This window comes from Onychomys torridus, chromosome 11 (genome assembly GCF_903995425.1).
Source record: "Onychomys torridus chromosome 11, mOncTor1.1, whole genome shotgun sequence".
Classification (NCBI taxonomy): Eukaryota; Metazoa; Chordata; class Mammalia; order Rodentia; family Cricetidae; genus Onychomys; species Onychomys torridus.
In genome coordinates, this window is record NC_050453.1 from 60,237,179 (window position 1) to 60,257,954 (window position 20,776).

A 20,776-nucleotide genomic window follows, 5' to 3' on the forward strand; every position below is an offset into this window, starting at 1 on the left:
AGACTCGGTAATAACATGGATGTTTCTGCTCTCATCAAGCTCCCATTCGGTGAGGATTTGGTCCCAGAGGATGACGAGCCTACGGAGAAAAGAGGGAACACGGACAGCAGAAGAGCGGCCACTGTGGCTGTCTCCATCATCGTCTGTGTTTTATCTAGGCTTCTCAGGGAAGGGCGCACCAAGAATGACCCTGGAGAAAGGCTGGGAGTGGGGAGGGCAGGCCCCCGGGAAGCAGTCTCTAGGCAGAGGAGACAGTAAGCACTAAGAGCATCCTGGCCATGGCTGATGAGCAGCAGGCGGCCAGTGTGGCTGGCGGAAGGTAAGTGAGGGGAAAGGTAGGAGATAAGGAAGAACAGAGGGGCACTAGGAGACCTGCCCAGGCCACTGTTCTGCACTTTGCTTTCACACCGAATCGAAGCCTGTGTGGCCAGGCACAGGAGTAGTGACAGTCTTCTTAAGGCTCCTTCGAGCGGCTGTTTGGAATAGGCTAGACGCCGATTCCCGAGAGGCAGCTACTGCAGTGGCACGGGCATTGTATGAGGACGGCTTGGTTCAGGTGGCAGGGGTACAGGTGGGAAGACATGGTCAGATCTTTTGAAGGTAGACATGACAGGATTCACTGATAGGCCATAATTAGGTGTGAGCAAGAGACAGCTTCGAGGTTCTCAGCCTGAGTCACTAGGAGGAGTTACCACCGACTGAGAGGGAGGTGGGTTGCAAGGACAGTAGGTATGTCTGGGAGAAGAAGAAGAGAACCTCAAAATTGAGCACGTACAGTGATGGCTTCAAGGTATCCAAGGAGAGCGGCAGTGGATACGGGAGATTCTGGGGAACAGAGATGCACCCTGGACTTGCCGTGATTTGGAAGGCTTGGCAGCCACAAGGCTGTCTGCAATCACAAAGGGGATGACGTGATACAGAGAAGGTAGAAAGCCAGGGCTGAACCAGAAGGAACCCATGGGAGCCCGAGTACCAGTCAGTGAAGTAGGGCAGGAAATCTGCACACAGCGGGTATGCCTTTTAATATTCACATCACTCAGGAGCAACAGAGAGGCAGGCAGACATAGGCAGAGAGACAGGAAGGAAAAAAATCACTCGTGTATAAATCTGGGTCTGGTGATGCATGTAATGCTAGCACTGGGGAGGCTGAGACAGGGGGATTACTGAGAGTTGAAGGCTAGCCTGGCATACATAGGGAGACCCACATCTCCAAAAAAAAAAAAAAAAAAAAAAAAAAGGTGGAGTATGGCAGCACATGCCTTTAATCTAAGCACTCGGAGGCAGAGGCAGGCGGATCTCTCTGTGAGTGTGAGTGCTAACCTGGCCTGTATAGCAAGTTCCAGGACTACAGAGAGCTCTTGTCTTAAATAATATATATATATATAAAAGAGTCGGGGGAAGAAGGGCAAACAAAATGTCTCGGCAGGGAAATGCACGCGCAGCTGAGCCTGACCGAGTCTGGTCCCTAAGACCCACAGAGTGGAAGGAAAGAACTGACTTCCATCAGTTGCTCTCTGGTCTCCACACCCACGCATGCCTCGTAGCAAGCAAGTAAACGCATTTCATGCACACGCAATACATAGGTAAAGAAGTAAATGAGCAGGGTGTGGGTTTTACTTTTTTAAGTCGTGTGCATGACACCTACATTCTACAAGGACGGAGGTGAGGGTGGGTTCTGCCTGAGCAGGAAGCAACTTGCTCCGCTGTGCTGGGGAGAAGGTGGAGAGGCCGCTCAGGTTGTTGTTAAGTGGGTCTGAGAATGAGCCTGGGAAGATGATGGTTTTGGCTAATGATCCCTTGCTCACCGGAGAGTAGCGAGCCCAGAATGCTTCCTTCAGCTCCCTTTCTGAAGCCTCAGCGCCGGCTCCTCCTGGGAATGATGCCAGCCCAAGAGACATGGCTGATTTTCCTGCCAGCACACTGTCCTGAGGCAGAAAGCTGTCACCAACGGCTCCAGAAGAGAAGGCAAGGGCTGATGTGGTGGGAGACAAGAGAGGAAAGCTGGGTGGTACTCCACAGGCCCACAGTCACCTTGCTGGTCCTCCGGGTCTCCCCTTGACTCTTGGCTTTCCGTTCTTTCCCAGCCACTTTCAATGTCTGTCCTGGATTTTATTTATTTATTTTTTTCTTGAAAATAGCAGCTGATGTTGATCGTGGCATTTTCCTTGAACTAACACAGCACTGTGGTTCAGTTTTGTTTAGTTCAATCAGCTTAGAAGGCACCTGGCTATGTGAAAAAAAGGTTTCTGCTTTTAGCCGGCCACCTTCTTCCCCTCACTGCCTCTGTCCCTACCGCCCCTAGGTTACTTCATGGAAATTAGCCAGCCAGGCCTTGGCTCAGCTCCTTCCTCTCCTCCCTCCCGTCAGCGATTTCAGAACCAATCTGAAGACATTCTCCACCACTCAACTCATCTCCACCCTTTGACACACATCTCCTGCACCGAAGGCCTAGTACCTGGGACTTTCTTGCCCCTCAGCTCCCTGGACTTCCTCTTTCTGGTCCTGGTGTGGCCCCACCCTCACGCACTCTTTTCCTGCGTCTTGTCTTCCTATGGAGCCTTTCGTCTCTTGAATTTGCTCCTAATCTGTCAACCAAAGCCTGTTTTAGGTCCTGTATCATTCCGTACCATTGCCCAGCTGGTCACTGCGCCGCCTCCAAGACCAATATCCATGTCCTCAGCTGTATCCACTCTTCAGAGCTCTCCTCCAGCTTAATCTGCCTACTTTTCTGCTCCTGGGCCCAGAAAAACATCAGGCCAAGCCACTGTCGGAGTTAAACAAATTGATGCTCATATAAATTTGCACTGGAGTCTTCCACATGTGCCCTGCTGTGTCTCCAGTCACTCTCAGCAGCTGGCCAAATTTTTCCCGGGGGGGGGGGGGGGGGGGGGGTGGGGCAATCAGGAAGGAGTCCAGCCAGCACTGCCTAGCCCCCCCCCCACCCCACCCCTGAGTCAGTCTGACCTCGCTCTGCCCACCTGTCTCGTCCCTCTCAACCACAACTAAATGTTGTATGTGTTCCCATCTGACAAGAGTCGCTCTCTGGTCAGCTCCTCGGAAGGAAATCCTACTCCATCATTAACTTCCACTCCTCCTTATCCATCCTCCCTCCTCCACTTCACATACTTCCTTTCTTCAAGCCTGTAACTAAACTCGAGATTTCTGCCATTCAAACAAGCAATACAGCAGCTCCTAAGCCCACCCCACCTACAGCTGCCATTTCATTAGCCTTTGTCTGTTTGCTTCCCTCCTCTTCGAGAAGTGATGTGGGCTCTTGGGGCGTCTTGCTCTTTGTCCCCCATATACTCATAATCTCGGTTGCTCTCCTGTTCTCATCTGAGGGGACATCTCTGATGGAGGCGATTATCTCTGCTCTCTGGCCTCCAACACCAGCACGCCATGCCTCCATTTCCGCCCCAGCCATCCTGCCACCTGCTTAACCTGGACTGCCTGTGTGAAGTGGCTTCCAACGCCTGGAGAGGCCACCTCCATTTATCTCCCATCGCTTAGTCTCCTTCCAAATGTACCCAGGAGGGCGGCCTCTCTGCCGGCCTGCCATCCTTCTGTTTGTCGTTGCTACAGCCTGAGTAACTGCCTGCCTGTCTTCACTATCCTGAACTGAACTCCTTAGGAGTTCCCCAAGGTGGCTGGCTGCAAACTCAGGATCCTCCTGCCTCAGCCGCCAAAGTTCTGGGATTACAGGCGTGTGCTGCCATGCCCAGATCAACTATTCCTTTTTAATCCTTTGGGTCGCTGATTCTGCTTAATGTCCATCTCAGGGCATCCATCTCAGGCCCTTCTCTGTGCCCTACTGGTATGGTCTTCCTAGACATGTATGGTTGTAAATTCCATAAAGACTTTCGGCCTCACATTTCTATCTGATCCAATCTCTCCTTTGGGCTTTGCACACACATAATCCATCTCCATGGGACACTAGATAGCATCTCAAACTTTATGTGTCCAAAATAAAGCACTGGATTTTCACCCCCAATTGTGTCTGTATAAGGCACTCCCCATTGCCGGATCCCAAACCTAGCAGCAGAGTGGCCGGCCAAGTGCCCCAGTTTACCTGGGATAGTGCTGGCTTTAGCCTTGAAAACCTGCACCAGGAAACTTCTCAATCTGAGGCCATAGGGATAGTTGGTCCTCTGCACAGGAGTCATGACAATCTTGTTCAAATCTGTGTTTCTTGCACTTGGCCCAGAGCCGCACACACTGTAAGTGCTCAGTAAATATTTGTTGAGTAAATGAACATGCAGCATATGGAACAGAACCTGTCCCTGTATTCATGAATGATAGTGGACAAATCAATGAGAGTCAGCCAAGCTCGGTGCTAGGCACTGGGTTCACCGTGGCAACTAAGATGGTCAAGTTTGTTTGTTTGTTTGTTTGTTTGTTTGTTGTTTGCTTTGGAGTTCATGGTCTAGTAAGATGCATAAATCAACTTTTTTTTTTTTTTGGTTTTTTTTGAAACAGGGTTTCTCTGTGTTGTTTTGGTGCCTGTCCTGGAACTCGCTTTGGAGACCAGACTGGCTTTGAACTCGCAGAGATCAGCCTGGCTCTGCCTCCCTAGTGCTGGGACTAAAGGTGTGTGCCACCATGCTCAGTCTATAAATCAACCTTTTTAACTAAATCTGGCTTGTAGTTACAGAGGTGCTGGGTAAGAAATGTCATGTTCATTTTCTTAATTAAATATGACCTGCTCTGAGTCCCCATCCCAGCAAGCGGCGGATTCTGGGTCAATTAGTGGATCCTCTCACTCGACTCCTGGAGCCATACGGAGGTCCACACAGACTCCTTTAGTCTCGTATTCCATCTGCTCCTGCCTCTCACCCTGGTAAAGGTGGGGTGCTTCTCAGCCAAGCTTGGACTTCAGGGAAAGGCTCGATAAGAGAGGTTGGTGGGAGGTTTGAGGGAACAGGGAGATGCAGGGACTCACGGGACCCTCTCAGTCTCCCATACCACTTACAGCTCAAGAGAAAGCTCCCGCTCCGGTCTGTGAATTCCACCTTCCCTCCTTTCGACCTTTCCACATGACATTTCTTACCCAGCACCTTTCTTCCCCTGAGACTAACCTACAAAACCTCCCTCAGGTAGCCCAGGTCACTTCTTCCAAAAATGCTCAGTTGACTATATAAACCAGAGCTCTTCCATCCGCTGCTGCTAACCTACTCCTTTGTCCGAATCCCTTCTCAACAACATCATCTATGTCCCTCCTTGTCACCAAGCACAAGAAATCCCTAGTGACTTCTTCTCTCTCTGTTGGCCTCTGAATCCTGCTGACAACTGTATCGGATTCCTGCTTTTGTGTGTCCATCGCATTGTCCAAGCTCATTAGTTCATTCCTACGTGCATGCGAGAACTTTCCATCATGCGAGAACATTCCATCTTTTTATTCTAATTGCTCCTCAGTTCAGCCCTCTGTCAGATGACTGAAGCATTCCAAAAGAACCATCCTGACCACGTCGCTTCCCCCAGTGACTTGTCACTTTACGTACGTGGACACAGACCCAATTTGTTAGTTCAACACTCCAAGTACCATATCACACAGAGCCCATGTAACAAAACTTACCCTCGCCGATATTTTCATTTTTTCTGTTTGAAATGTCCTTCGTCTCTCCATTTTTAAATGTCCTCAATATTCATCTGGTCAGCAGCACTTACTTTCCAGAGACCAAATTTCATTCCATCTAACTCAAAAAGAAGAAATAAACATTCACAACAACAAGAAGCATGAGAGTCAAAGACATGGGCTCTGGCCCCAAACTGGATCGAAACCCCAGTGCTCTGCCATGTGACATGAGTAGGTGGAACAGGTCACCAGACTTCAAAGTCCTCATCTCTAAGCTGGGAGATACGTCTGTATAACACAATACGCGTGGTATGTCAGTGTTTGATTATATACCAAACAGAGTACTAAAGGCTTTTCATATACTAACATAATCTTTCCAATTACTCTGGGAGATATTATTCAGATTTTATAGATGGCCTCATAAGACTAAAGCAGTTTACTCAGAGCACACAGCTGGTGGCCATGGGAAACTGGGGCTCAAGCCTTTTTTTTTTTTCCTGAATCAGTATCAAGTTCTCTTGACATTCAAAGAGCCGTAGGAAGGAAACCAGGGAGAATCATCTCTCCGACTGGCTCTCGGGTTAAGTTCCAGTGAAGACTGGAGAGAATACAGAATCCTGAAACAGTGATATTAAGATATCCAGCTTGGTGGTGCACCCCAGGAATTCCAACCCTTGGGAAGTGGAGGCAGAAGGACCTCTCTGTTTTCCTTCCTATGGCTGCTTCAGGCCCCTGGGCCATACCTCCCCTACCTGTCCTCCCCCACCAGCCCCGCCCACCAGCCCCGCTATGACTGTGCCCTCAAACTGCAAACCAAAATAAACTTGTCCTTCCTCAAAGAAAAAAATTTCAATCTACAGAATATACTGGAAATAGTAACTATGTGATAAAGAAGATTGTTTTCTGGTTTTGTTTTTGGGTTTTGTTTTTGTTTTTTGTTTTTTTTTTAAGATTTAGAAACAAAAGCCAGGTGGTGGTGGCACACACCTTTAATCCTAGAACTTGGAGGCAGCGGCAGGTGAATCTGTGAGTTCAAGACCAACCTGGTCTACAAAGAGAGTTCCAGGACAGCCACGATTGTTACACCGAGAAACACTGTTTCAAAAAAACAAAAACAGCCGGGTGGTGGTGGTGCACACCTATAATCCCAGCCCTCGGGAGGCAGAGGCAGGTGGATGTCTGTGAGTTCCAGGCCAGCCTGTCTACAAAGCAAGTTCCAGGACAGCCTCCAAAGCTACAGAGAAACCCTGTCTCAAAAAAACAAAAACAAAAACAAAAACAAAACAAAACAAAAAAGATTTAAAAATAAACAAGCAGGGCTAGGAGAGAGCTGGGCAATTGAGAGTACCAGCAAAGACAGGCAATTCTTTCTTGTTTGTTCAATTGCTTGGTTTTGGTTTGCAAAGACTGCAAATAACTTTATTAACATTCTCATAATATGAAACATATAGAGCTAGACTTTATGGAATACTGCATGTAATTTAGCACAGTATCTGTAATTGTGACTAAAATTGTGTCTGATTATACAAGATAAAGAAAAGTCACTTTTGGAAGTAAATCTAGCATATTGGCAGCTCATAATTTTTGTATGTAGATATAAGTAAGACACTGAGTCACATGGCACCATATTACTTAATGGCTTACTGTGACTGATACAACAACCAAATATGTCTTCATTTTCCTAAATATCCCCTGAGGACAATATCTGGAAGATAAAGCCAGGTGGTGGTGGTGAATGCCTTTAATCCCAGCACTCAGGAGGCAGAGGCAGGCAGATCTCTGAGTGTGAGGCCAGCCTGGTCTACAGTGTATGTTCCAGGACAGCCAGGGCAACATGGAGAAACCCTGTCTCAAAAAACAAAATAAAACAAAAAAAAATCAGGAAGATAAACAAGTAAGAGTCCCCAAAACAACAACAACAACAAAAAGTTGTGAGTACGTATATATACAAACCATTCAGTTCAACAATAATAATTGCTATTTGGGTATTTCTCTTTCAACTACCATTTTTGTTGAGACATGCTCTCACACAGCCCAGTATATCCTCAAATTTGCTGTGTAGTCAAGGACAACCTTGAGGTTGCCTCCACCTCCTGATGCTGTGCTTAGGGGCCTGAGCAACCACATCTGCATTTTGCAGTGTTGAACTCAGGGCTCTGTGCACCCTAGCCAAGCACTCTACCAATTTAGCTACATTCCCCCACTCCAACTATTGCTATAACACCAACACAGAAAGTTGATTAGGTACATGGAGCAACACCATCAACCAATTTGACCAATTGACCCATCACCTAGCAATAATGGAATGTATATTATTGTCAAGTATATTTGGGATACCCTGTTGTGTGATATTTTGATGGTATTTTTACTGTGGAACAATCTTTTTCTACACTATGAATATGTGTTACTTAGCCAGAACCTGGAAACAATGTAGATGCCCATCAACTGAAGAATGGATTAAGAAAATGTGGTACATATACACAATGGAGTACTACTCAGCAGAGAAAAACAATGACAGCATGAAATTTGCAGGCAAATGGGTGGAACTAGAAAATATCATCCTGAGTGAGGTAACCCAAACCCAGAAGGACAAACATGGTATGTACTCACTCATAAGTGGATACTAGATATAAAGCAAAGAACAATCAGACTGCAACCCACAGAACCAGGGAAGCTACATAGCAGGGGGGACCCTAGGATGACTGTGGCTTATAATAAGTTTTTGTTTTACTCAATCATCGGGCAAGCCTCAATGAAACATTTCACTATAAGGATAAGAATTCATACTGTATCAAGCCGATAATAGAAAAATAAATAAATAAATAAATAAATATGAAAAAAGAAGAAGAAGAAGAAAAAGAAGAAGAAGAAGCAGCTCCATATGGAGTTTGCTTTTACTGTGGCAAAGTGAGCCACTGGGTGAGAAACTTCCCTTGCCTTGACTGCTGACAGTACACTGTCCAAACTGGACAAGCAGGACACAAAAGAAAGTGACTACTGAACTTTGCCAAGACAAGATAGGATAGTCCTTCAAAATTCCTGCTTCACAGATAAATCTGTCAGACATTATAGGCCTTTAGGTTGAAGACAGATGTCCTAATGTTGCAGAAGAACCTTAGGTGACTGTCCAGGCAGCCAAGTGTCTCTGTCATTTCTATAGTTTTGGAAGCTGTTTGCTCTGCACTTCCTGTTTACTCAGGTAATATTATATCCTTCTTTGGTCTCTGATGGGGTTGAAGAATAGATAGTTATAGTCACGGTTTTCCTTGTTACCAAATTCAGAAAAGAAATTCACAAAAGAAGTGTAAAGTGAATTAGGTTGAGAGACATAAAAGCTTAAATTCTTTAGCCACGAAAATGTTTTGATAAAAACATTTGATAAAAAAGATAGTTTTGAGGGGTTGGGGATTTAGCTCAGTGGTAGAGCGCTTGCCTAACAAGTGCAAGGCCCTGGGTTCAATCCTCAGCTAAAAAAAAAAAAAAAAAGATAGTTTTGGGTTGGTAATATAAGTTAGGATAGGAAATGAATTAGGTACAAAACTTTGGACTCACCAAGACAGGACAGATAATGGAGTATTTTCTCCAATTGCAAATGTACTGGACATTGTGAATATAATTCTTTCCTGATAATTGTTCTTATCGTATATAGTTTTACTGTGTTGGAGTTAAAAACCTTCCCTTTTTATTTAGACAGAAAGGAGGAAATGCTGTAGGGATGTTTTGATCACATTCTGACATTCCCGAGACTGACAATAAAGTTTATTTTGAATCAGAGGGCAAAGCTGGCTACTAGCTGACCAAAATTAGCCATAGAGGTTTTGGAGGACTGAGGACATATGGAGAGACACAGGAAGTAGTAGGGAGGGGTTTAGAAAGATTCTCGGCCCTCTTGGATCAAGGGAGGAAAGAGAGGTCACTGGTCACTTCTCTCCCACTTCTCTGGTCATTCAGGTTCTTACCCCTAGATCTGACTCCCAGAATTTTATTAATAAAGAATAATTAGATAAATGCTTCAATATTCCATAGGATAAATATATGCTACAACATAAAATGGGTCTCAATAAACTTGAAATGATGAAAACAAACATAGAATGTTCACTAACCACAACAATATTGTTAGAAGTCATTGAGGAACTGGGGATGTTGCTTGGTCATAGACTGGTTATCTGGTCAGAGTGATACCCCAGGCTCAATCCCCAGCACCCCTAAAAAGAAAGGAAAAGAGAAGAAAGCCGGTTCTAAAAATAAAGCTGTGCTTAGTGTAATCATGACGCTGAAGCCAGCCGAGCCTACATGTCGAATTTAAGGTCAGCCTAAGTTACATAGTGAAGCCTGGTCTGAAAAAATAAGATTAAATAAATAATTAAGGAGTTAATTTTAATTAGAGATGGATATGGTGGTCCATGCCTATAATCCCAGCACTCAAGGAGGCTAAGGCAAATTTAATCCAGCCCGAGCTACATAGTAAGAGTCTGTCTTAAAAAACAGACAGACAGAGCTGGAGAGATGGCTCAGGAGTTAAGGAGTAGTTACTGCTATTGTAGAGGACCTGGGTTCTATTCCAAGCACCCATCTCAGGCGGCTCACAACTGCCTGTAACTCCAGCTCCAGGGATCCAACAGTCTCTTCTGGTCTCCCTGCGTACACCCAGACATATACATATATATAAAATAAATCTAAAAAAAGATTAGATTTATTCTGAGAATATATATTCTTATATATAATAAATTTAGATTTTATATATGTATATATACATATATAAAACAAGTCTAAAAAAAACCACAAAAAACGAAAAACCACAGCCAAAACCAAAACATGAAAAAGCAAGATACATACTGGAGAAAATACTTGCAAAACAAATATCCTCAAGAGAGTTACATCTAGAAAGTATTTTTCAGACATATGTTTATTATTTTTAATTATGTGCGTGTGTGTAGGTTTGTGCACCTAAGTGAAGGTGTTCTTGGTTGTCAGAGGTATCGAGTCCCCTGCAGCTGGAGTTGCAGTTGTGACCCACCGATGTGGTGTGCTAAGAACCAGACACAGGTCCTCTGGCAAGAGCTTTATGTGCTCTTAGCTGCTGAGCCATCTCTGAAACCCACAGAACACATTTTTAAAAACTGCATCTAAACCTGGTGTGGTGACACAAGCCTGTAATTGCTGCACTTGTACGGTGGGAGCACAAGAGTCATGTCAAGGTCATCTTCAACCACATAGTGAATCTAAGACTAACTTGGGCTACATGAAAATCTGCCTCAGGCCGGGCGGCGCACGCCTTTCATCCCAGCACTCGGGAGGCAGAGGCAGATGGATCTCTATGAGTTTGAGGCCAGCCTGGGCTAGAGTGAGTTCCAGGAAAGGTGCAAAGCTACACAGAGAAACCCTGTCTCAAAAAACCAAAAAAGGAAAAAGAAAAAAAAAATCTGCCTCAAAATTTTAAAAAATTAGGGCCTGAAGAGATGGCTCAGCAGTTAAGCACATTGGCTCCTTTCCCAGAGGAGCCAGGTTCAATTCTCAGCACTCACATGGAAACTCAGAACCATCTGTAACTGCAGTCCCTGGTGACCCAATTCCACCTTCTGGTCTCTTTGGGCACTGCACACACAGTGCACAGACAACCATGCAGGCAAACACCTCCACACATAAAATAAATAAATGTAGACTGCCCATGGCTACCTCCAAGGTGGTGAGTGTGTCCAGCTTCAAGGGGTTCGACCAAGCTGTGAAGGAGCACCATGCAAGACTGCTTTCACCCAATTCACTGGTTCCAAGGATGCTGAATGGAAGAGCTGGTGTCCAGACTGAGCGGAGCTGGTGTCCAGACTGAGCGGAGCTGAGCCAGTCCTTGAGAGGGGCTGCAGCGTGGACAGAAGCTGTGCACCTACTGCCAAGTGGGAGACAGATCTTACTGGAAAGACCCAAATAATGACTTCAGGCAAAAGTGTAATTAACTGCAGTGCCTACACTAAATATGGACAACCTCAAAAACTTGTGGAATCTGAGTCCTTCCAGGCCAGCCTCCTGGAGATGATATTCTTTGAAGATTAAGATTTGATGATGACAATTTGTGTCTTGATTTCCTGGTTGGCTCTTGTATAAAAGTAGCCATAGGCTTGCTTTAACAATGAGTAAATGATGATGTTAAAAATCAGTGGTGGTGCATGCCTGTAATCCCAGTACTCGGGAGGCAGAGGCAGGTGGATCTCTGTGAGTTCAAGGCCAGCCTGGTCTACAGAGCTAGTCTAAGACAGGCTCCAAAGTTACAGAGAAACCCTGTCTCAAAAAAAAAAAAAAAAAAAAAAAAAAAATCAGTGTATGTCTAAACACTACAGAATTAGAAGTCAATCAATAAATGAATGAATAATATTTTTTTTTTTAGGTAACAAAACTAAAGCAGATAATAACTGCCAAATGCTGGAGGTTGGAGACGGGGTTGGATATGAAGGAGCAAGAGGAGAATTTGGATTGCGGTATTGTTTACAGAGCTACTGTTACATCTCAACTTGACATGAGGGTGTACAGGACGCTATGATAAATCTACTTACAGGAGAATGCCACCACAAAAAAAAAAAAAAAAAAAGTGGCAATCAGAAGTGCAAAAGAAAGAAAATGACCTTCCTATGCAAATTTCCAGACCAAGGAGAGTGTCCATCCTGTTTCTAAAGTCAAATAAAGCAGAACAGGAGAGGAAATGTGGGGTAATGCTGCAGGAAGTTGAGTGGGTCCCTGCAGGTACAGGGAAATCATATGCAAACACCGCCTGGAGTGACTGGGGGACACAGAATGCAAGGACGCAGGGCAGCGTGTCATCAGATCTGATGACGCTGGCTCCTTTGGAGCCAACACTAACCCCACCAAAGGACAGCCTCAAGTCTGCTAGACCTTAGCTGTGCATTGCCAATCAAATGGCTCGTGAGGGGTTTTCCTCCTCACAAGCCAGTCATGTGTACAACTTCCTTATCAGACTTACAGATTCTCCATGTGAGCACAGGGCGTTCTCCCCTGTCTCCCTTTGGAACCACTGCCCCATAGATGGGATGCGTTCAGGAGGTAAGCTGGGAAAACTCTGGACACAAGCCCCACAGATAGGCCTCACACACACAGTGTCCCAGCCCCTTACTCATTTACTGTGTGTATCAGGAAGAAAGGGCTTGTTTGTTTGTATCTCATATAATTTCGGGTCTCTGATAAGCACCAACCCCACTTCCGGGTAGTCACCACAAGAACATGGAGTCAGGCTTGAATGGGCGGGTGTGTCAGAGCAAGGCAGGGCTTGTGCACCCAGGGAACGAGACCTTCCAAGGGAGCAACCGTCAGATACGCCGACCTGGTGATTCAGCGCCATCTGGTGGGTTCACAGGGCATTGCTGGGAATCCAACGTTTTAAGACTCCCATGTGATACTACAGTATTCTTCATACATTCATTGTATTAATTCTAGAAAAGCCCCCACTGATTTGCTCACATTTAAATTCATAAATTAACAGGAATCCTACTAGTGACACTCAAATTAATTGATGTGGTGTCCCCAGCCACTCTGAATTTTATAATTACACTCTACAAATTAGTTAGACTTTATGGCAGCTTTTCCCTAAGGACCTGTAAGTTCTATTCCCACCCACAGTTGTGGCCTGTTTGCTTCCGATCAGACATTGCTGTGTTGATCAAACTGTGGCAACGGCTGTTTGACAGGTGACTTTAAGACAATTGACACACTCAACACGTGATTATTGACTGGAAGGTCCTAGGCACAGTTCTGGACTCCAGCTCACATGATAGCTACTCTCAAGAAGTTTGCCAAGGGATGGGAGAGTAGCCAAGAAATAACTAAAAAGGTTAACAAGGTGAGGTCAGAGAAACGTGTAATTTTAATTGGTAATGTGAGAAGGCAAGGGAGGAATGGGAAGTAAAGAAGGTCATCAAGTGTCTCTTAAAGGTGGTATTTGAGAGTCACAAAGGAAGTAGTTTTCTCCTGATAAAATTGTGTGGTGTTGTTCTTGTTGTTGTCTTGACTTTTTGAGACAGGTCACTCTGAATCCAGACTGACTTCCACCTTGCAGTAATCTCCCTGCCACAGCCTCCCAGTGCTGATTATAGGCACGAGCCACCAGGCCTGGCTACTGAAATTTGTTTAAACAAAAACAAAACTGGCCAGACATGGTAGTACACACCTTTAATCCCAGCACTTGGGAGGCAGAAGCAGGTAGATCTCTTTGCATTTGAGACCAGGCTGGTCTACATAGTGAGTTCCAAGCCAGGAAGACTCACTACACAATGAGAAACTGTCTCAAACACAAAAACAACAAGACTTGATTTTAATGAACTAAGTTTTGCCAGTCAAAAAAAGAAAGACTGGAGAGATGGTTCATGAGTTAAGAGAACTGGGTTCTTCCAAAGGGCCTGGGTTCGATTCCCAGCTCCCACAAGGCAGTTCACAACCATCTTTAACTCCAGTTCTGGGATATCTGGCACCCTCTTCTGGCCTCCTCAGGCACTACATGCATGTGCAGAGACACATACAAGCAAAACACCCACAAACATAAAAATAAATAAATCTAAAACAAAACCCAAAACCATCATAGGAGCCAGCCTGGCTGAGCATAAGTAATATCCACTTTTAATCTCTGCACTCAGGAGGTAAAGGCAGGTAGATCTCTTAATTTGAGGCCAGCCTGGTCTACATAGTTCCAGGTCAATCTGAATTACATAGTGAGATTTTGTCTTGTTTGCTTTTTGAGACAGGATTTCTCTGTGTAGCCTTGGCTGTCCTGGAACTGTAGACCAGGCTGCCTCTGCCTGAGTGTTGGAATTAAAGGTTAGATTTTGTCTTTAAAAAGAAAGAAAAGAAAAAAGGGGGAAGCCTAAACCAGCTTGAGGGTCTACATAGCAAGTTACAGACTTTGTCTTCAAAAAATTCTTTTGTCTTTTTTGTAAAATTGATTGTATGTTTGCCTGCACCTGTGTACCACAAGCATGCAGTGCTCTCAGAGGCCACAAGAGGACACCAGATTCCCTGGAACTGGAGTCACAGATAGTCATGGGCTGCTGTAAAAGGTGCTGGGAACCAAACCTGAAGCCAACATATTTTTCCCTTTTTTTCTTTTCCTTTTGGGTTTTTTGTTTGTTTGTTTGTTTGTTGTTTTGTGAGACAGAATTTCTCTGTGTAGCTTTGGTGCCTGTCCTGGATCTCCCTCTGTAGACCAGGCTGGCCTCGAACTCACAGAGATTTGCTTGGCTCTGCCTCCTAAGTGCTGGGATTAAAAGCGTGTGCCACCACCGGCTCTTTTTGGTTATTTGAGACAGGGTTTCTCTGTGTAGCCCTGGCTGTCCTGGAACTCCCTTTGTAGACCAGGCTGGCCTTGAATTCACAAGAGATCTGCCTACCTCTGCCTCCTGAGTGCTGGGATTAGAGGTGTGTGTCACCACACCCAGACAAAGCCAGAACTCTTAACCTCTGAGTCTTTAAAACATGCCCGAGCTTTGAAAAACTCTTCTGGGACTCCTTCGGTCTTTGCCTTCAGATCAGATGAAGGCTGGAGCTTTGTTAGGAAATCAGCAGCAGGAATCCCTGGTTCCACGTCACGTTAGTCCTGAACATCTCTGTGATGCTGCTGAAGGTTAACCAGGACTCAGAGTGCCAAAAACATGACAATATCACCAGGAACGAGGGCTCAGTGTCCTGGTTAGTTTTTTTTTTTTTTTTTTTTTTTTTTGTCAACTTGACACAAGCTAGAGTCATCAGGAAAGAATCTAAACTGAGAAAATGTCCCCACCAGATGGCTTGGTAGCAGGTCTGTGGGGGCATTTTCATGATTGATTATTTATTTATTCTATTTAATTCTTTCATTGTATTTTAACTCTTAAGTCCTGGCAAGATGGACCTGGGTAGTATAAGAAGCAAACCAAGGAGTTGGGGATTTAGCTCAGTGGTAGAGCGCTTGCCTAGCAAGCACAAGGCCCTGGGTTCGATCCTCAGCTCGGGAAAAAAAAAAAAAAGAAGCAAACCGAGCAAGCCATGGAAATGAAGCCAGTAATGGGTGTTCTTAGTGGCCTCTGCTTCAGGGCCTGCCTCCAGGTTCTGGCCTGTGTTCCTGACATCCCTCAGGGATGTGAAAGGTAAGCCAAATACACCTTTCTCCCCAGTGGCTTTTGGTCATGGTGTTAGAAACTAAGACAGTCAGCACTGTAATCCCAACACGTGGGAGGCTGAGGTAGGATGAGGACTCCGAGATGTCCTCAGCCACATAGGCAGTTGGGGGCCAGGCTGGACTGGCTACAGGAGACTCGTCTTTAAAAATCAAGGATAAAGGCAAGAGGAAACTGGAAAGACAGTATTGAGAGGAAAGGAGGGCACGTGATCAAAAGAACAAAACCTGAAAATCTGCTCCCAAGTTTCCTCCCATACAGCGCAGGTTCGAAAACCCACGGCCATGAGACCTCCAGTCCCATTCATTACCTGTTTATCCTTTCTTCCCTACAGACCAAGCAACCAACTTCCCACACACCATTGTCATCTCTTCCTGGTGATATGAGGGGTATAGCGTGAGCCAGATGTGGTGACAAACATCTATAATGCCAGCTCTCGGGAGGTGGAGGAAAAGGGTGCAGGACCTCACGGTCGTCCTCAGCTACACGGCTGAGGCCAGCCTGGGTTACACCAGACCATCTCAAAAAGAAACAAAGCAAGGGCTGAAGAGATGGTTCAGCACTTAGGAGCACTTGGCAGAGGACCCGACTTTGATTCCCAGCACCCACATACATGATCGCTCACAACCATCTGTGACTCGTTTCAAATCTGACACGTGCAAGTGGTACACTTACACACACACACACACACACACACATACACACACACATACACACACACACACACATACACACACACACACACACATACACACACACACACATACACAACACACACACACACACACACACACACACACACACAGCATCGCTCACAACCATCTGTGACTCGTTTCAAATCTGACACGTGCAAGTGGTACACTTACACACACACACACACACACACACACACACACACACACACACACACACACACACACACACACACACACACACACAGAGGCAAAACATTGACACACACTGTATCAGTCAGGTTCTCTAGAGAAGCCGAGCTGATAGAACAGAGATTAGAGAAGGAAATATGCTATATAGCTCCTTCGTGGTAAGAGCACTTGCTTCTCTTCAGACAGCCTCGGCTCAGTTTCCAGCACCCATTATCATATGGTGGTGAAGCATGGTCCTAAACTCCAGTTCCAAGGGATTCAAGGCTCTCTTCTGACCCCCTCCGGCACCAGGCCAAACACTCATATAAACCTTAAATCAATTTTCAAAAATGCTCTGGTAGAGGACCCAAGCTTGGTTCTCAGCACCCATGTTGGGCAGCTCAGTTACAGGTGTGTAACTCCAGCTCCTGAGACTCTGACACATTCCCCTGGAGTCTGGGGACACCTGTGTTCACATGTGCGTGTGTTTCACACAACACACACACACACACACAAATTAAAAATTTTAAAAATCGCCAGACGGTGGTGGCGCACGCCTGTAATCCCAGCACTCGGGAGGCAGAGGCAGGTGGATCTCTGTGAGTTTGAGGCCAGCCTGGTCTACAGAGCTAGTCCAAGACAGGTTCCAAAGCTAGAGAAACCCTGTCTTGAAAAACAAAAACAAACAAACAAAAAGTATATGTATATGTATAGCTCTACATTACTTTCATAATACATTTTTATGAGGAAAAAGGTAGCCCCGTTTCTACTTTAAATCTTTCAAAATAACTTTGTATGTATTTTGTCTTCATGTATGTCTGTGTATCACAATCATGCCCAGTGCCTGTAGAGGCCAGAGAGGCTGCACTGGGTCTCCTGGAACTGGAGTTAACCGTCATACACATAAACCACCACAGAGGTTCTGGGAATCGAACCCAGGTCCTCTGGAGTGTTCTCAACTGCTGAGCCATCTCACCAGCCCCTTGTTTGTACTGAAAAAAAGTACTTAAGAGGGCTGGGGAGATGGCTGTTGAGGTGGTGCTGCACAGCACGAAACCTTGAGTTCAGATCCACAGGGCCCATCTAGAAACCAGGGATAGGATGCGGGGATAGACATGGGGATTCACGAGGCTTAAGGGCTAAACAGCCTCACCAGTGGAGTGTGGTGACCAAGGCAACATGAGACCCATTCTCAATACACAGTGGCATGGGGGGGTGGGGGGGGGGGGAGGTGCCTATAATCCCAGCACCTGGAAAGTAAAGACAGAGGGTCCAGATCCATCAACACACTATCTCAAAAAATGAAGATGAAGGGCCAGTTAGATAGATGGCTTGGGGTTGCCATCTAGGCCTGATCACCTGAGTTGTACCTCTAAAGCAACATAAGGTGGAAGCAGAGAAGTAACTCCAAGGAGTCTGTCAGACCACCATAGCCCCAAACCCATGTAATGATCCGAACTGGGGAGATCAGTACTAAATAGGTGCTTGAAATTTTCTGCTAAAGGGGCTGGAGAGACTGCTCAGCAGTTAAGGCACCTGCTGTGCTTGCAGAGCCCTGGAGTTTAGTTCCTGGCACCCAAGGCAGTTTACAACATCCTGTTAACTCCAGCTCTGGGGATCCGCTGGGCAAACACACACACACAAAGAAGCTTCCTTCACAGAAACACAAAGCTTGTTTATATTGTTGCTGTTCTTAAAGACTGAGGTTGTAGCTTAGTGGTAGGGTACCTGTCTAACCTAGATAAGATCCTGGGGTGCTGGAGAGATGGCTCAGCAGTTAAGAGCACTGGCTGCTCTTCCAGAGGACCTGAGTTCAATTCCCAGCAACCACATGGTGGCTCACAACCATCTAGAACTATTATCTCATGGGAGCAGATGACTTCTTCTGGTTTGCAGATAGACATACATGCTAACAAAACACCCATATACATAAAAATAAATAAATATTTTAAAAAAAAAAAAGGTGCTGGGTTCTGGAGCTGCAGGAAGAGCAGCTGGTTCTTGCAGTAACTAGAGTTCAGTTCCTAGGACCCACATGGCACCCACAACTATCCCTCACTCCAGTTCTGCAGCTTCTTACCTTCCTGGGTGACAAAGAACTGGAAAAGAGCCCCAACACTGAACAGAGGGGGGAAAGGAGAAGGGAAGAGGGGAAGGGGGTGTGACAGCTACTAGAGCCGGTCCTGACTTCAGAATGAAATCTCACTTCTTAGAAGGGATTGACAGTGGCGCACTCTGTACTCTGCTCTCAGGAGGCTGAAGCAGGATTGGTATACTTAGCAAAAGCTGTCCAAAACCATCCCCCAAAATTGGTACTTTTTGTTGTTGTTGTTTTGGTTTCTCGAGACAGGATTTCTATGCGCAGATTAAGAGGCCATCCTGGAACTCACTTTGTAGTCCAGGCTGGCCTTGAATTCAGAGCTCAGCCTGCCTCTGCCTCCCAGTGCTGGGACTAAATGAGTACCCAATTGGCAGAATTCATACTCTTAAGAGCCGCTTAGCAGCTGGGCTGTGGTGGCACACCTTTAATCCCAGCTTGCGGGAAACAGAGGCAGATCTCTGTGAGTTCAAGGCCAGCGTGGTCTACAGAGCGAGATCCAGAACAGACACCAAAACTGTACCTTTCAATTACATTTCTGCTCCCACTTCTTCTTCCCCTCAACTAGCTGAGAAGCCATTCATCTGACCCAGATGTCTGTCCAGATCGCCTACAGCACTTCTACAAAACTGATTTAACTCTGAAAACCTTGTCCCATAATACCAAAACCAATGTAAAATACATAGAAAATCACAGCATTTAATAATTGCAAATATATTTATTACAATTTACAGATTAGTTAATAATTATATACAAATATAATCTGAGCTATAAAATCTCCACTAGTTACATTTAAAATCATTGATCTGAAGAAGCCCATTCAAATCTTGTTCCCAAACTTCACCTTCCTTAAATTATAAAAAATAAAATCTGACAGTTTTGACTTCAAGTTACAGACGAAGGGCTGCCACACTTCAGAACTCAGAAATGGGGACCCCCATCTGTTACAGAGCTTCCTTCTCACATGCTACACAGATCTTTAAAGCACCATTGCAAGACTTGAGTGTGCACAATATTCTGCTCTAACCTCCAGGCCCTGCCTTGCCTTGGAGGGTCTCTTTCCTTGGGAGGGCCTTAACCTCTGGGCCTGGGATGACAATGACAGTAACTTGGTTCTTCTCCTTCGATCAATCTGTTAGCATCCTTTGGTTCTTGCCACCATCTCACTCCGTCTGTAGGCAGGCAGTGTCCCAGAGTATTTACTCATTAGAGAGCGAAGGTGGAATCTGGAACAATTTTCAAACACCCAATGTACAGATGTCCCATTCCTGGGTCTCAGGAACACAAAACACCTAAATGCCTGAAATCAAATGCTAAGCTGCAGTCTGATTTCAAAAGAATGTTGTCACAGTTTTCCTAAGTCAACATGCCTGCTTCCCAAATGACACCACTCCTAACTAGCCTGTTTCCACGGCACTATTCCAGACTGCAATGCACTCTGGGGTTCACTATATGCAGGTGCACAAAACACAGGAATGAGGGGTCTGCATTCTTAGTGTGTTAATGAGCATCGTCACCACTGGAGGCAGACTTAGAGCACACCCAACGGAAGTAACCAGGGAGATCATAAGCTGAGGTAGTTATACTGTGAGCTCTTCTGGGAAAACTCATCCCCATGACCAATTTAGTGGCCCTCTCTTTTGTCTGTGTCCTCACTACCCATGACAGGAGGCACATGGTAAAAACTGACCACTAAAGAGGTGGTTAAACATACCTCAACCTAGCGTACACACAGCAGGTAAAGCTAACTGAATAGACCAGGCGTCCACATCAATGCAGGCATCCTCATCAATGCAGGCATCCTAGTCAATGCAGGCATCCTAGTCAAAAGCAAGCTTTGGGGAAGACACTAAGGCTTTCTGGCTGTTCTTCCTATACTTTATGCTTTCCTCAGAGAACAGACCTCACACCACTGCTCCTCTATAGAAGAGAACACAATAAACCTGGACACTGAAGTCTGCATTTAACACTTCAGAACTGCTCGATCCAAGTTTACAGTGTCGCCATGATAGTTTTAAAAGTGACAGTGCCGAGGCAGGGAATAAGTAACACTGGCTTTCTGTGAAGAGTACACGAAACAAAACTGCATTTCCGAGAT

General features: G+C 45.5%; 1 pseudogene; it reads left to right on the forward strand.

Annotated features, from left to right (window-relative positions):
• The first annotated feature begins 11,240 nt into the window (after positions 1-11,240).
• LOC118592937 lies at positions 11,241-11,620 on the forward strand (annotated as a pseudogene).
• Positions 11,621-20,776: the final 9,156 nt, after the last annotated feature.